Raw genomic sequence first — 15,601 nt, forward strand, 5'->3', positions numbered from 1 at the left:
GAAGCGGTCCCTACCCAACATCGGGCTCACAGTCTAGAAGGGGGAGACAGACAACAAAACCAAACATGTGGACAGGTTCCAAGTCGTCAGAAGAAATAGAATTAAAGCTAAGTGCACATCATTAACAAAATAACAAAATACAGGCTGTTTCCTCAGGGACAGTACTGGTCTCACTGTGAAGGGAATTTAGGCTGCTCATTCATTCACTCATTCATTCAATCATATTTATTGAGCGCTTACTGTGTGCAGAGCACTGTACTAAGCACTCGGGAAGTACAATTCGGCAACATATAGAGACGGTCCCTACCCAGCATCGGGCTCACAGTCTAGAAGGGTGAGACAGACAACAGAACCAAACATGTGGACAGGTGTCAAGTCGTCAGAACAAATAGAATTAAAGCTAAGTGCACATCATTAACAAAATATAGGCTGTTTTCCTCAGGGACAGTACTGGTCTCACTGTGAAGGGAATTTAGGCTGCTCATTCATTCATTCATTGTCGTATTTATTGAGCACTATGTGCAGAGCACTGTACTAAGTGCTTGGGAAGTACAAGTTGGCAACATATAGAGATGGTCCGTACCCAACAACGGGCTCACAGTCTAGAAGGGGGAGACAGACAACAAAACAAAATATATTAACAAAATGAAAAATAAATAGAATAGTAAATCCCCAGGGTGGGGCTGGGACTATTTCGGACAGAGCATTAGCAGCCACAGAGATAAGGGCAATAGGAAGTGGTGGGATTCTGCTGGCCACAGGTTCCAAAGCAGTGTCCGGTTTTCCCGGTGATCCCGGTCAGCAGACAACTCAGGGGTCAGAGAGCGCCAAGAATGTTTCGCTGGCCTCTGAAATTGCCAAATTCATCCATTGCCATAGAAGCTGTAGCAGTGGAAGCAGCTGCTATTCCCAATTGGCATTGTTTTCAGCAGAACTGATCAAGCACTTGGAGTGAAGAGCACTGTAATAGATGTCTACTGGGTACAGAGCACTGTACTGAGAGCTCCTGTGTGCAGAACACCACTTTAGGCACTTGGGGAAAATACAAATGGATTAAGAGTTGAAATCTCTGCCTTTGAGAATGTAATAATCCCTTAGAATCTAATGGATGAGAAAATTGGAATGAATGAACAAATGTATCATAGTAATGGTAAAGGAGTAGATATAAATAACTGACAAATGAACAAGGACATTCATTCATTCATTCAATCGTATTGAGCGCTTACTGTGTGCAGAGCACTGTACTAAGCGCTTGGGACAAATTGGCAGCATATAGAGACGGTCTCTACCCAACAACGGGCTCCCAGTATGGAAATAATAATAATGATAATGGTAATAATAATTGCAGCATTTTAAAAATGTTACTATGTGCCAAGAACTGTGCTAAGCACTGTGATGAATAAAGGATAATAGTGACAACCAATAAAGCATTTCCTCCTGCCTTTGGAACATCTCTATTAGGATGTCTTCCCATCACCTCAAATTTAGCATGTCTTAAACAGAACTCCTTATCTTCCCACCCAAACCTTGTCCTCCCCTAGACTTTCCCGTCACTGTACACAACACCACTATCCTTCCTGTCTTAAAAGCCATCACCTTGGCACTAAGAATAATAATAATAATAATAATGGTGTCTGTTAGTGCTTACTATGTGCCAAGCACCGTTCTAAGCACTGAGGTAGAGACAGGGTAATCAGGTTGTCCCACATGGGGCTCACAGTCTTAATCCTCATTTTACAGATAAGGTAACTAAGGCACAGAGAAGTTAAGAGACTTGCCCAAGGTAACCCAGCTGACAAGTGGCGAAGCAGGATTAGAACCCACAACCTCTGACTTCCAAGCCCCTGCTCTTTCCACTAAGCCACCCTGCTTCTGTGCTTACAGCACTGTCTGTAATCTCATTTCAGTATTTCATAGTATCCTCCTGTGACTCAGTTGAGAAGTATGCAATTTTTAAATTATCTATGACTCCTCTCTCTTACTCAACCCACATATCCATTCCATCACGAATCCTGTCAGTTCCACCTCACAACATTGCTAAAAATCCATCCTTTCCTCTCCATCCAAACTGCTTCGCTTATCCCGTCGCACCTTGATTATTGAGTCAGTCTCCTTGCCGATCTCCCTGCCTCCTCTCTCTACCCATTCCAATTCTTACTACATTCTGCTACCCTGATCGTTTTTCTACAAAAACGTTCAGTCCATGTTTCCCCGCTCCTCAAGAAACTCCAGTGGTTGTCTCTTCACCTCTGCATCAAACAGAAACTCCGTACCATCGACTTTACCGCATTCAATCACCTTGCCCCATCTTACCTCACCTCGCTGATTTTCTGCTCCAAACCGGCCCTCACAATCTCATCTATCTTGCCTCCATCCTCTCATCAACATCCTGCCTCTGGCCTGGAGTGCCCTCCTTCTTTGTATCCGACAATTACTCTCCCTTCCTTCAAAGCCTTATTGAAGGTATATCCCCTACGTGACTAAGCCCCCATTTTGTCTTCTTCCGCTCCCAAATGCATCGCCCTTTCTCTTGGATTTGCTCCCATTTATCACCCCTCCCTCAGGCCCAGAGCATTTCATTCAATCAATCGTATTTATTGAGCGTTTACTGTGTGCAGAGCACTGTACTAAGCACTTGGAAGAACAGTTCGGCAACAGATAGAGACGATCGCTACCCAACAACGGGCTCACAGTCTAGAAGGGGGGAGACAGACAGCAAAACACAACAAGTAGAGAGGCATCAATAGCATCAAAATGAATAAATAGCATTATAGATAGATGCACATCAGTAGTAAAATAAATAGAATAATAAATATGTACAAGTATACACAAGTGCTGTGGGGCGGGGAGGGGGATAGAGCAGAGAAAAAATGGGGGGCTCAGTCTGGGAAGGCCTCATGGAGGAGGTGAGATTTCATTAGGGCTTCGAAGCGGGGAAGTGAGCTCGTTTGCAGATGTGAGGAGGGAGGGCATTCCAGGCCAGAGGTAGGACGTGGGCCGGGGGTCGACGGCGGGACAGGCGAGAACGAGGCACAGTGAGGAGGTGAGCGGCAGAGGAGCGGAGTTTGCGGGCTGGGATGTAGAGGGAGAGAAGGGAGGTGAGGTAGGAGGGGGTGAGGGGATGGAGAGCCCCGAAGCCAAGAGTGAGGAGTTTTTGCTTGATTCGAAGGTTGATAAGCAGCCACTGGAGATTTTTGAGGAGGGGAGAGACATTCCCAGAGCGTTTCTGTACAGAGACAATCTGGGCAGCAGAGTGAAGTATAGACGGAAGCGGGGAGAGACAGGAGGTTGGGAGATCAGAAAGGATGCTGATGCAGTAATCCTGTCGGGATATGATGAGTGATTGTACCAACAAGGTAGCGGTTTCGATGGAGAGGAAAGGGCGGATTTTGGCAATGTTGTGATGGTGAGACTGGCAGGTTTTGGCGACGGATTGGATGTGTGGGGTGAATGAGAGAGCTGAGTCAAGGGTGACACCAAGGTTGCCATGTACGTACCCATAATTTATTTATATTAATTTCTGTCTCCTCCTTTAGATCATTCTGGGCAGGGATATGTCTCCAAACTGTGTTTTTTATTTTCCCTAGCGCTTAGTATAATGCTCTGCTCAATAAATATGAGCACTCAATAAATATGATTGATTGATTAATGAGTTATAAAATACCTGAGTTCTGAGGCAACTGGACCTAGCTAAAAGGAGATGGTTTCTTTAAAGGAGGGCTTTCAACACATTTTTAAAATGGACTGCTCTTTTCTAAACTTAAAACAATCCTGCTGTTGGCCCAGTAGTATGAGCAGTGCTGTGGGAATCAGAACTGGGATTCTGCTTCCGGTTCTGCATGCTATCAATGGTGAAGAATTTTCACTGCAGAATTACTGGCATCTCTGCATTAATCATAAACACTTCCCCATCGCCCCTAAGGCACCCAATCAGCTCTCCCCCTCCTTTCTTACCTCACTGATATCCTAGTACTATCCTGCCACCGCACTTTGCTTTCCTAATGCCAACCGACTCACTATACCTTGATCTCATCTGCCTTGCCATTGAAATTTTGCCCATGTCTTCCCTCTGGCCTGAAACTCCCCCTCTCCCGATCCACAAATTCCACAAATTCACATCATCTCCAAGAGGCCTTAGATTATGAGGCCCTAATTTCACCCCATCACCCTCCCTTCTGTGTTGCCTGTGCAGGCATATCTGTACCCCTTGGGCACTTTTTTAATGGTATTTGTTAAGCTCTTACTCTGCATGTTCTAAGTAAGTTCATTAGGTTGGACACAGTCCCTGTCTCACATGGGGCACCCAATCTAAGTAGGAGGGAGTGGGATTTAACCCCCATTTTATAGATGAGGAAACTGAGGCACAGAGAAATTAAGTGACTTGCCCAAGGTCACAGAGCAAGCAGTTGGCAGAGCCGGGATTAGAACCCAGCTTCTCACTAGGCCATGCTGCTTCTCAGTATCACTGACTATCACTTTTTTTTAATGGCATTTACTAAGCACTTACTATGTGCAAAGCACTGTTCTAAGCGCTGCCACCTCCAGCCCCACAGCACTTATGTAAATATTCATTCATTCATTCAGTCGTATTAATTGAGCGCTTACTGTGTGCAGAGCACTGTACTGAGCACTTGGGAAGTACAAGTTGGCAACAAATAGAGCCAACAATGGGCTCACAGTCTAGAAGGGGGCTCACAGTCTATCCTTATACTCCCCCATTTCTTTTATTTGTATTTTATTTTAATGTCTGTTTCCCCTCTAGACTATAAACTCCTTGTGGACAAGGCTCGTGCTTACCAACTGTGTTGTATCGTACTCTCCCAAGTGCGTAGAACAGTGCTCTGCCCACAGTAAGTGCTCATTCATTCAGTCATATTTATTGAACATTTATTGTGTGCAGAGCACTGTACTAAGCACTTGGGAGAGTACGATATAAACAGACAAATTCCCTGCCGACAATGAGATTACAATCTAGAAGGGAGACAGACATTAATATAAATAAATTAGCTCACCTCCTCCAGGAGGCCATCCCAGTGTGAGCCCCCCTTTTCCTCTAATCCTCCCCACCCCATCGCCTTGACTCCCTCCCTCTGTTCTACTACACTCCCCACCCCACAGCACTTGGGTGTATATGTACATATTTATTATTCTATTGATTTTATTAATGATGTGTATATATCTATAATTCTATGTGTCTGTTTTGATGCCATTGATGCCAGTCTACTTGTTTTGTTTTGTTGTCTGTCTCCCCCTTCTAGGCTGTGAGCCCGTTGTTGGGTAGGGATTGTCTCTATCTGTTGCCGAGTTGTGCTTTCCAAGCGCTTAGTACAGTGCTCTGCACACAGTAAGTGCTCAATAAATACGATTGAATGAATGAATTGAATTAATAAATTATAAATATGTACATCAGTGCTGTGGGGCTGGAAGGGGGATGTATCATGAGAGCAAGTCAGGGAGATGCAGAATGGAGTGGAGAAAGAGGAAAGGAGGACTTAGGGAAGACCTCTCAGTGGAGGTGTGTGCTCAGTAAGGCTTTGAAGGAGGAAAGAATAATTATCTGTCAGATTTGAGACTCCTCCCCTTCCCATCCTCTTACTGTGGGGGTTCCCCAAGGTTCAGTGCTTGGTCCCCTTCTGTTCTCAATCTACACTCACTCCCTTGGTGACCTCATTCGCTCCCACGGCTTCAACTATCATCTCTACGCTGATGACACCCAGATCTACATCTCTGCCCCTGCTCTCTCCCCCTCCCTCCAGGCTCGCCTCTCCTCCTGCCTTCAGGACATCTCCATCTGGATGTCCGCCCGCCACCTAAAGCTCAACATGTCGAAGACTGAGCTCCTTGTCTTCCCTCCCAAACCTTGTCCTCTCCCTGACTTTCCCATCTCTGTTGACGGCACTACCATCCTTCCCGTCTCACAAGCCCGCAACCTTGGTGTCATCCTCGACTCCGCTCTCTCATTCACCCCTCACATCCAAGCCGTCACCAAAACCTGCCGGTCTCAGCTCCGCAACATTGCCAAGATCCGCCCTTTCCTCTCGATCCAAACTGCTACCCTGCTCATTCAAGCTCTCATCCTATCCCGTCTGGACTACTGCACTAGCCTTCTCTCTGATCTCCCATCCTCGTGTCTCTCTCCACTTCAATCCATACTTCATGCTGCTGCCCGGATTATCTTTGTCCAGAAACGCTCTGGGCATATTACTCCCCTCCTCAAAAACCTCCAATGGCTACCGATCAATCTGCGCATCAGGCAGAAACTCCTCACCCTGGGCTTCAAGGCTGTCCATCACCTCGCCCCCTCCTACCTCACCTCCCTTCTCTCCTTCTACTGCCCAGCCCGCACCCTCCGCTCCTCCACCGCTAATCTCCTCACTGTACCTCGCTCTCGCCTGTCCCGCCATCGACCCCCGGCCCACGTCATCCCCCGGGCCTGGAATGCCCTCCCTCTGCCCATCCGCCAAGCTAGCTCTCTTCCTCCCTTCAAGGCCCTGCTGAGAGCTCACCTCCTCCAGGAGGCCTTCCCAGACTGAGCCCCTTCTTTCCTCTCCCCCTCGTCCCCCTCTCCATCCCCCCGTCTTACCTCCTTCCCTTCCCCACAGCACCTGTATATATGTATATATGGTTGTACATATTTATTACTCTATTTATTTATTTATTTATTTATTTATTTATTTTACTTGTACATTTCTATCCTATTTATTTTATTTTGTTGGTATGTTTGGTTCTGTTCTCTGTCTCCCCCTTTTAGACTGTGAGCCCACTGTTGGGTAGGGACTGTCTCTATGTGTTGCCAATTTGTACTTCCCAAGCGCTTAGTACAGTGCTCTGCACATAGTAAGCTCTCAATAAATACGATTGATTGATTGATTGATTGATTTGAGGAGGGAGGATGTTCCAGGTTAAAGACAAGACATGGGTGAGCGGTCAGCGGTGAGATAGATGAGAAAAATGTACAGTGAGAAGGTTTAGCATTAGAGGAGTGAAGTGTGTGTCCTGGATTGTAATTATAGAGTAGCAAGGTGAGGTATTAATAATAAGAAGAATATTTATTTATTAAAACATTTATTAAGCACTTACTGTACTAAGCGCTGGGGTGGATACAAGCAAATCGTGGGGCGCACGGTTTCAATCCCCATTTTACAGATGAGGTAACTGAGGCACAGAGAAGTGAAGTGACTTGCCCAGGGTCACACAGCAGACATGTGCCATAGCTGAGATTAGAACCCATGACCACCTGATTCTCAGGCCTGTGCTCTATTCACTGTACCGTGCTGCTAGGAGTGGGCAAGGTGATTGAGTGCTTTAAAGCCAATGGTGAGATTTTGTTTCATTTTATGTTGCCAACTTGTACGTCCCAAGCGCTTAGTACAGTGCTCTGCACCCAGTAAGCACTCAATAAATACGATTGAATGAATGAATGTGGAGGTGGATGGGCAGCCAGTGGAGGTGGATGGGCAGCCATTGGAGGTTCTTGAGGAGTGGGGAAACATGGTCTGAACGTTTTTGAAAGAAAATGAACAGAGTGGAGTATGGACCGGAGTGGGGAGAGACAGGAGGATGGGAGGTCAGCAAGGAGGCTGATAGCGGCGGCATAGGATAAGTGACTGTATTAATACGGTTGCAGTTTGGATGGAGAGGAAAGGGTGGATTTTAGCGATGTCGTGAAGGTGGAACTGACAGGAGTTTGTTGTGGATTAAATATGTGGGTTGAACGAGAGAGAGGAGGCAAGGATAATGCCAAGGTTATGGGCTTGTGAGACAGGAAGGATGGTGGTTGCCGTCTACAGTGATGGGAAAGTTAAGGGGAGGACAGGGTTTGGGTGGGAAGTTCAGATTTAGGCTTGTTTAGTTGGTGGTGATAGGACATCCAAGGAGAGATGTCTTGAAGGCCTGAGGAAATGGGAAACTGCAGAGAGGAAGAGAGATCAGGGTCGGAGATGTAGATCTGGGTATCACCTGCATAGAGGTGTTAGTTGAAGCTAAGTGAGTGAATGAGTTCTCCAAAGGAGTGGAGGTAGATGGAGAATAGAAGGGGACCCGGAACTGAATCTTGAGGGAACCCCACAGTTACAGGGTGGGAGGTGGGAGAAGGAGACTGAGAACGAATGGCCAGAGAGATAGGAGGAGGACCAGGAGAGGACAGTGTCAGTGAAGCCAAGGTTGGCTAATGTTTCCAGGAGAAGGGGTTGGTCGACAGTGTTACAGGTGGCCGAGAGTTCGAGGTGGATTAGGACAGAGTAGAGGCCATTGAGTTTGGCAAGAAAGAGATCATTAGTGACCTTTGAGGGGGTGGTTCCTGTGGAGTGAAGTGGACGGAAGCCAGATTGTAGAGGGTCAAGGAGAGATTTGGAGGAGAGGAACATGACAGAGGGTGTAGACAACTCAGTAAATGCCATTGATCTAACGATTGATTGACCAACCCATCAAGAACCCTGAAAAGTAGCTGGCAAGTGCGGGGAGCAGAGACCACAGTGGTTACCAAGGCAACTGCATGCTCTAGCTTGGTTCTGAGGGACAACATTGGCATTATGCCATGGTCACTTTGATTATGGGTGGGTTCGGAACATGAAAATGAAAAACTAATTCTTTTGTGTTCACACGGTTGTTCACATCACCTGCCTGTTTGCTCACTGCCCTCTGTGGTCCAGGGGGTATGTTCCTGGTGCCGTTTCCTAAAACCACCTTCTCCATGAATGGTCTCGCTCCCGAAGTTTCAGAAGCGAGGCTCATGTGTAATTCTTGATAGTAAAGTGGGTCATGATCCAAACGTAGGAAGCAGGTGCCTTTTCATCCTTCCCAAGTAAAGCGGATCTAAAATCGGTTTTCTCAAGGCCTCCAGCCAAGGACCACCTTGTGTGCTGGAAAAATGCCCCCGTCAGAGAGCAGTAACCAGAGAACCCTGCCGTCAGGGGGTCTAGACATGGCTTGGTGTCAGGCTGGAGTAGATTCCCTAGTTACCTAATAATGACGTTTAATAATAATAATTAGTGTTTACTATGTGCCAAGCAATATAATAAGTACTGGGGCAGGTACAACATAATCAGGACAGACACAGTCCCTACCCAATTAAGGGGCTCATCATCTAAGTAAGAAGGATATGAAGTATTTCATCCCAATTTTTCAGATGAGGAAACGGAGACCCAGAGAAGTGAAATGACTTCCCAAGGTCATGCATCAGGAAGTTGGCAGATGGGGGATTCGAACCCAGGTCCTCTCATTCCCAGTCCCATGCTGTTTCCATTAGGCCACCTGCTCATTTTGTCAGAGGAGTACATTTCAGTCCAGAGTTATGTATTTGAGTTCTTTCTTACTGAGCCCCGTCCCAAGCTTGTCTGGATGACCCCCCTCTCACCTGTGTTTTGGGATGTTTGGCCTTTACTGGCCCCTCTCCTTTCATCCAAAATCCATCTTCTAACCCCCCATTCCCAAATCCACTCTAACTTCCAATTCTGTAACTTTCATTTACTCCCTTCATATTCTTCATTCTGACTTTCCCATAAAATGTGAATTCCTACAGGGAGTTTTGACTGTAATTCTCCATGTTTTTTTTTATTTTGAAAACATGTATTCATTCCTTAAGTGTTAAAACTCCCAACTCTGTTTCCTCAGTTCCTTAGTCCAAACCTTCCAGCTGTCTTTCACAACTGGCTGTCATGATGAATGGTGCTGTGGTATTTCAATCTCTTTACCGATTGTCCGTGGATATGAGGAGTCCATGTGGCCCCTGTCCTTCATGTTCACCGTAGTTTATCATACATCCCCATGCTGTGCCACATCCTTGCATCTCTCGTTCATATCTAACTTAGTCAAACACGGAAGGCTTCTTTCTTCTCTTCCTTCAAGTATCCTTAGCCCTGGACCCAATTTTTCTGCTTATGTAACATTTCTCCATGTAAAATGCCCTTTCTTTCTGTTTTCTGTTAGCCCGTGATAATTTCCATTTCTGTATCTTTTGGGCAACTTCTCTGCTGCTGCTGCCATGAGTTCCCCCAATCCCTCTTCTCCTCTTTGCCAGTTTGGGGAATACCCATCACACACACAGCAGCAGGATGTGACCTTTAAAACTTCATTCTCTTGCCACCTTCTGCACACTAAAATGTATAAAAATCAGTCTGTAAAATGCATATGCATTGATCTTCAGCTCCCCATCCAAATGCGTAATCTTTCATTTCGTGATGTCAATCCTGTGGCCTCTCAGAGCATGAAAGAAAGTTTTAAAAAAATGTGCTGTGTGTTCCTGGGCACCGGTCATCCTTGACTGATGAATAAAAACATTGGGAACAAAAAACCTTTTCATCATTCTCACTCTGATACTGCCCAATAATTCTGTGGCTCCCAAGGGTTTGTCTACCTTTCATCCTCTTCTATTTTCCCCTCCCAATTTTCTTTGACATTATCTTGGCCCACGTGCACGTGTTCTGAACTTTTGACCACAGGTTTATCTTGTTAATCACTCTCTCTGGATGTCTGCCCACACCGATCTTATCAGTTGATATTTCTCAATGTTCATTTTGCCTCTGAATAATAATAATAATTACAATAATGATGGCATTTATTAAGCGCTTACTGTGTGCAAAGCACTGTTCTAAGTGCTGGAGAGGGTACAAGGCCATCAGGTTGTCCCACAGGGGGCTCACAGTCTTAATCCCCATTTTACAGATGAGGTAACTGAGGCACAGAGAAGTGAAGTGACTTGCCCTAAAGTCACCCAGCTGACAGTCGGCAGAGCCGGGATTTGAACCCATGATCTCTGACTTCAAAGCCCGTGCTCTTTCCACTGAGCCACGCTGCTTCTCTAACATCTGAATGTCTCCTGTACTCCTCATACATCTGTAAACAGTGGTCCACTTCTTTTTTCCTTGGCTACCATAACGAGAAGACATAACTAGCTCCAATTGACATTTTGTCTTTCCTTCCTCTCAGTATGTAAGAGAGGCACTCCCTGCTTCAACCTCCGTCCCAACATCTATGTCTTCATCGATCTGCGTATTCACTTTGGTGACACAAATAATGTCGTGGCTTTTCTGACCCGCTCTGGCATTCTGTAGACATGCTTTAATAGAAAAAAAAACATGGCTCACTCTGCCGAAAACATTCTCCCACTCCAGGCTGGAGTGATACCTAACTCCCTTCCTTGGCACGTGCAAAGATCTCCCTTAGATCCACCAGACAGTTCACAATCTTTTTTCCCTGTTACCACACTTCTCTGCATTTTGTGGATCAACTCATCCACCATTACCTCCAGGTTCCTCAGAAGTGGGCCCGTGAAGATCACATAATCGGCATCCTCCTTTTCGTCTCTCTTGTTCAGGAAAGTGGTGGATATCCTGCCTCCTTGTTCTCCCTATATTACCCGTTCTCCAAATCTCATTAAAATCTGTTCAGTAGCAGGTCTGATACTTCTCAGCATTCCCCCGAAAATTAATCTGTCAGTCCTGGAGTGCTTTTTCGTAGTTCTCTTATCACCCTGTCTACCACTGCTTCTGAAAACTTTCCTTCCAACTCCTCTTCGTGTTCATTTTTTGGATTTATCTGGAGCAAGTCACATGATTAGTAGTCTTAATTGAGCACCTACTCTGTGCAGAGCACTGTACTGAGTTCTTTGAAGAGTACAGTAGAGTTGGATCCGTGCCCTCAAGGAGTTTACAATCTTCTACTCCTCCTTAAAATCTCCTACCCCTCCTTAAATAGTTCTTTAGAAAAATCAATGATTATGCCAAAATCGTCCCTCCTGAAATTTTTCATTTTCATTTCAGGGCCACCGTCACCTGTTCTTTTTGTCTCCAGGTGCAGGCCATAGTGGCTTGCAAGACTATTAAGTTTATATACAAATAGACAGACAGACAAAAAGATCTGTGCTAATGTAGCCTGGCTGGGTAGCATGGCTGGGAATGAGGAGAGTTATTCCCAGAGTGCCTCCTGGAGAAGCTGACTCTTTAGGAGGGCTTGGGAGGATGAGGAATAGGATCGGCAGGGAATGTGTCTACCAGCTCTTCCGCATTGTACTCTCCCAAGTGCTTACTACAGTACTCTGCACACTGGACAGATGCTCAGTTGAAATACCACCGATTGATTGATTAAGCTGTCATTCTTCTAAGATGCAGATATAATCTTCTTGAAATGCAAGCGGATTGTGTGATCTCTGCCTTAGAACTGTTATGTTTCTTTCTTCCTCACAAAATTGAAGACAAATGGATCCGGTCTTAAACTTCTTCAGGACAGTGTGTTTAGATAAATGCCGAGGGGTTAAAATATAATCATTTTAGTTAGATTTGGCAAATGGACTCAAAACGGTTATTTTAACAATGGAATTCTTCATCACATCTCAACCTTCATGCATTTTTAACATTATGATCTTTCAGTGTGTGTGAGAATCTTAAAGGGTTACCACTGCTAATCTAAATAATTCAGTCTGTGTGTTTGATTATTAAAGGTCCGCTCTTCACATTTCTTATGCTTAAGTGACATAAGAGTAACATTTGAAAAGCACTGAACCTTGAAAATTCATTTTTAACTGTCCACTGCATTGAAGGTTCTTGGCTTGTAAATACCAGCCAGGCCATCTAAGGAACTGTGGGTGCATTTAGAGGACTCCTGCATGCCCACTAAGGCACTTGGGTATATATCTTTATACTCTTTAACTTCCTTCTATCTCTGATTTGTTTTAGCATCTCTGTCCCTGTGATGGTTCTGGGAGTTCTTAGTCCTAAATCCCAGAATCAATTTAGGAGCTCCTGGACTCCTGTTAGCTTCTTTTGGGTCCTATGCATTCCATATTTTCCCTTCTTGGGACAGACAGGAGTTTTGAATGCCTGGGTGGCTCACTCCTCCAGAGTCCTAACTCTCGACACCAAAACGTCTGGGTATCCCAACCGTTCAGAATCAGATCTCTGGTCCCTCTCTATGCCTTGTATTCTTTCAGGATCACAGCTTGGCCCAAATCCATGTCAGGGATCACGGCTCAGCCCTTCTCCGACTTCCCAGGATCGGGACTCGGCCCTTCTCCTCGGCCTGACCACGGGGGATCATGATTTATGTAGGTCAGAATTGCCGTAAAGGCAGTAGAGAGAATCTGAGCAGAGAAGATTAGAAATGAATTGAGGAAGATCGTCAGGAGGGATGTGATTTCTCTAGGGCCTTCATTGGCAGTGGGGAGAAAGAAGGGTGAGGGAGTTCTTGGCTGTGGGGAGAGTGGGAGCAAGAGGGTGGCAGTGGGAGAGTTGAGAATTGAGGCGAGATTTCAGAATGAGGTATATGAATAAGTTAGCTTAAGAGAGAAGAGCATGAATTGGAGAGTAGTGGGAAAAGAAAGGAATAAATAGGAAGAAGAATGCTGATTGACTGCCTCGAAGCCAATAGTCAGGAGTTTCTACTTGAGGTAGAGAATAATTGCCATTGTCAAATGGATAGAGCATGGTCCTGGGAATCAGAAGGACATGGGTTCTAATCCTGGTTCCACTATGTGTCTGCTGTGTGACCTTGGGCAAGCCACTTAATATCTCTATACCTCAGTTACATCATCTGTAAAGTGGAGATTAAGACTGTGAGCCCCATGTGGGACAAGCTGATCACCTTGTATCCCCCCCAGTGCTTAGAACAGTGCCTTGCACATAGTAAGCACTTAACAAATACCAACATTATTATTATTATTATGTGGGGCTGGGACTCTATCCAACCTCATTAGGTTGGATACCTGCCCCACCGCTTAGTACAATGCCTGGCACATAATAGTAATAATAATGTTGGCATTTATTAAGTGCTTACTATGGGCCAAGCACCATTCTAAGCACTGGGGAGGATGCAAGGCGATCAGGTTGTCCCACGGGCGGCTCACAGTCTTCATCCCCATTTTCCAGATGAGGGAACTGAGGCACAGAGAACTTAAGTGACTTGCCCAAAGTCACATAGCTGATAACTTAGTACAGTGCTAAGCGCTTAGTACAGTGCTCTGCACACAGTAAGCGCTCAATAAATACGATTGATTGATAACTGGAGGAGCCGGAATTAGAACCCATGACCTCTGGCTCCAAAGTCCATGCTCTTTCCACTGAGCCAAGCTGCTTCTCTAATAATGATGATGATGGCATTTGTTAAGCACCTACTATGTCCAAAACACTGTTCTAAGCATGGGGGAGGATACAAGTACTTAACAAATACCATGGAAAAAACAAGCCCTGAAGTTTTTGGAGAGTGGGGAGATATATCCAAAATGATGTCTTAGAAAAGTGAGCCAGGTAGCAGGATAATAATAATAATAGTAATAGTAATAAAGTTGGTATTTGTTAAGTGCTTACTATCTTCTAGACTGTGAGCCCACTGTTGAGTAGGGACCATCTCTATGTGTTGCCAACTTGTACTTCCCAAGCGCTTAGTACAGTGCTGTGCACACAGTAAGCGCTCAGTAAATACAATTGAATGAATGAATGAATATGTGCCAAGCACTCTTCTAAGCGCTGGGGGGGATACAAGGTAATCAAGGTTGTCCCACGTGGGGCTCACAGTCTTCATCTCCATTTTACAGATGAGGGAACTGAGGCACAGAGAAGTGAAGTGACTTGTCCAAAGTCACACAGCTGATAATTGGCAGAGCTGGGATTCGAACCCATGACCTCTGACTCCCAAGCCCGGGCTCTTTCCACTGAGCCACGCTGCTATCCTGTATGTACCAAGGATCTGTACAAAAGTGCTATGGGGCTGAGGGTGGGGTGAGTAAAACGTTCAAATCCAAGTGCAAGGGTGATGCAGAAGAGAGAGGGACGAGGGGAAATAAAGGGTTGGTAGAGGAAGGCCTCTTGGAGGAGATTGATTTTAGTAAAAAGGTTTTAAAGGTGGCTACATAGAGTAGTGGCCTGTAGTATATGACGGGGGAGGGAGTTCCCTCCTGGGGATTTGTTGACAGACTGAATTTGGGGGTTGAAAAAGAGAGAGAGAGGAGTCAATAATAATAGTAATAATGACGGTATTTGAGAGAGAGAGGAGTCATTAATAATAGTAAGAATGATGGTATTTGATAAGCGCTTATTATGAGTCAAGCACTGTTTTAAGCACTGGAGTAGGTACAGGCTAATCAGGTTGGACACGGTCTCTGCCCCACATGGGACTCACAGTCGTCATCCCCGTTTTACAGATGAGGTGACTGAGGTTGTGGGATTCAGAGGTGGGGAAGATGTTGGAAGTTAGATGGAGGAAAATTGAGGAGTTCAGTTTTGGTTTTACTGAGTTTGGGGTGTCACTGGGAAACTCCCCACTTTCCTCTCCATCCGAAATGCTACCACATGGATCCAAGCACCTACGTGCCAAATGCATCAGCCTCCTTGCTGCCTCATTGTCTCCTGTCTCTCTCCACTGCAGTCCTTACTTCACTCTGCTGCCCAGGTCACTCTTCAGTCCACATCTCTCCAGTCCTCAAGAAACACCAGTGGTTGCCCATCCACTTACACATCAAACAGAAGCTCCTTATCATCTGCTTTTACACAATCAGCTCTCTCCCTCCCATCCATCTGTCATTTTGATTGAACCTTAATTCAGTGCTTTGCCTACAGTAAGCACTCAATAAATGCCGTCGATTGATAAAGTGATGTTGAGATTGCAGAGGAGG

The 15,601-nt window shown here is 45.5% G+C and overlaps 1 protein-coding gene across 1 annotated transcript in view; it reads left to right on the top strand.

Annotated features, from left to right (window-relative positions):
• OCA2 (OCA2 melanosomal transmembrane protein) overlaps positions 1 to 15,601 on the top strand; it is a 207,786-nt gene that overhangs the window by 114,028 nt on the left and 78,157 nt on the right. The window lies entirely within an intron of this gene.

The sequence above is a fragment of the Tachyglossus aculeatus genome, chromosome 18 (genome assembly GCF_015852505.1).
Source record: "Tachyglossus aculeatus isolate mTacAcu1 chromosome 18, mTacAcu1.pri, whole genome shotgun sequence".
Taxonomy (NCBI): domain Eukaryota; kingdom Metazoa; phylum Chordata; class Mammalia; order Monotremata; family Tachyglossidae; genus Tachyglossus; species Tachyglossus aculeatus.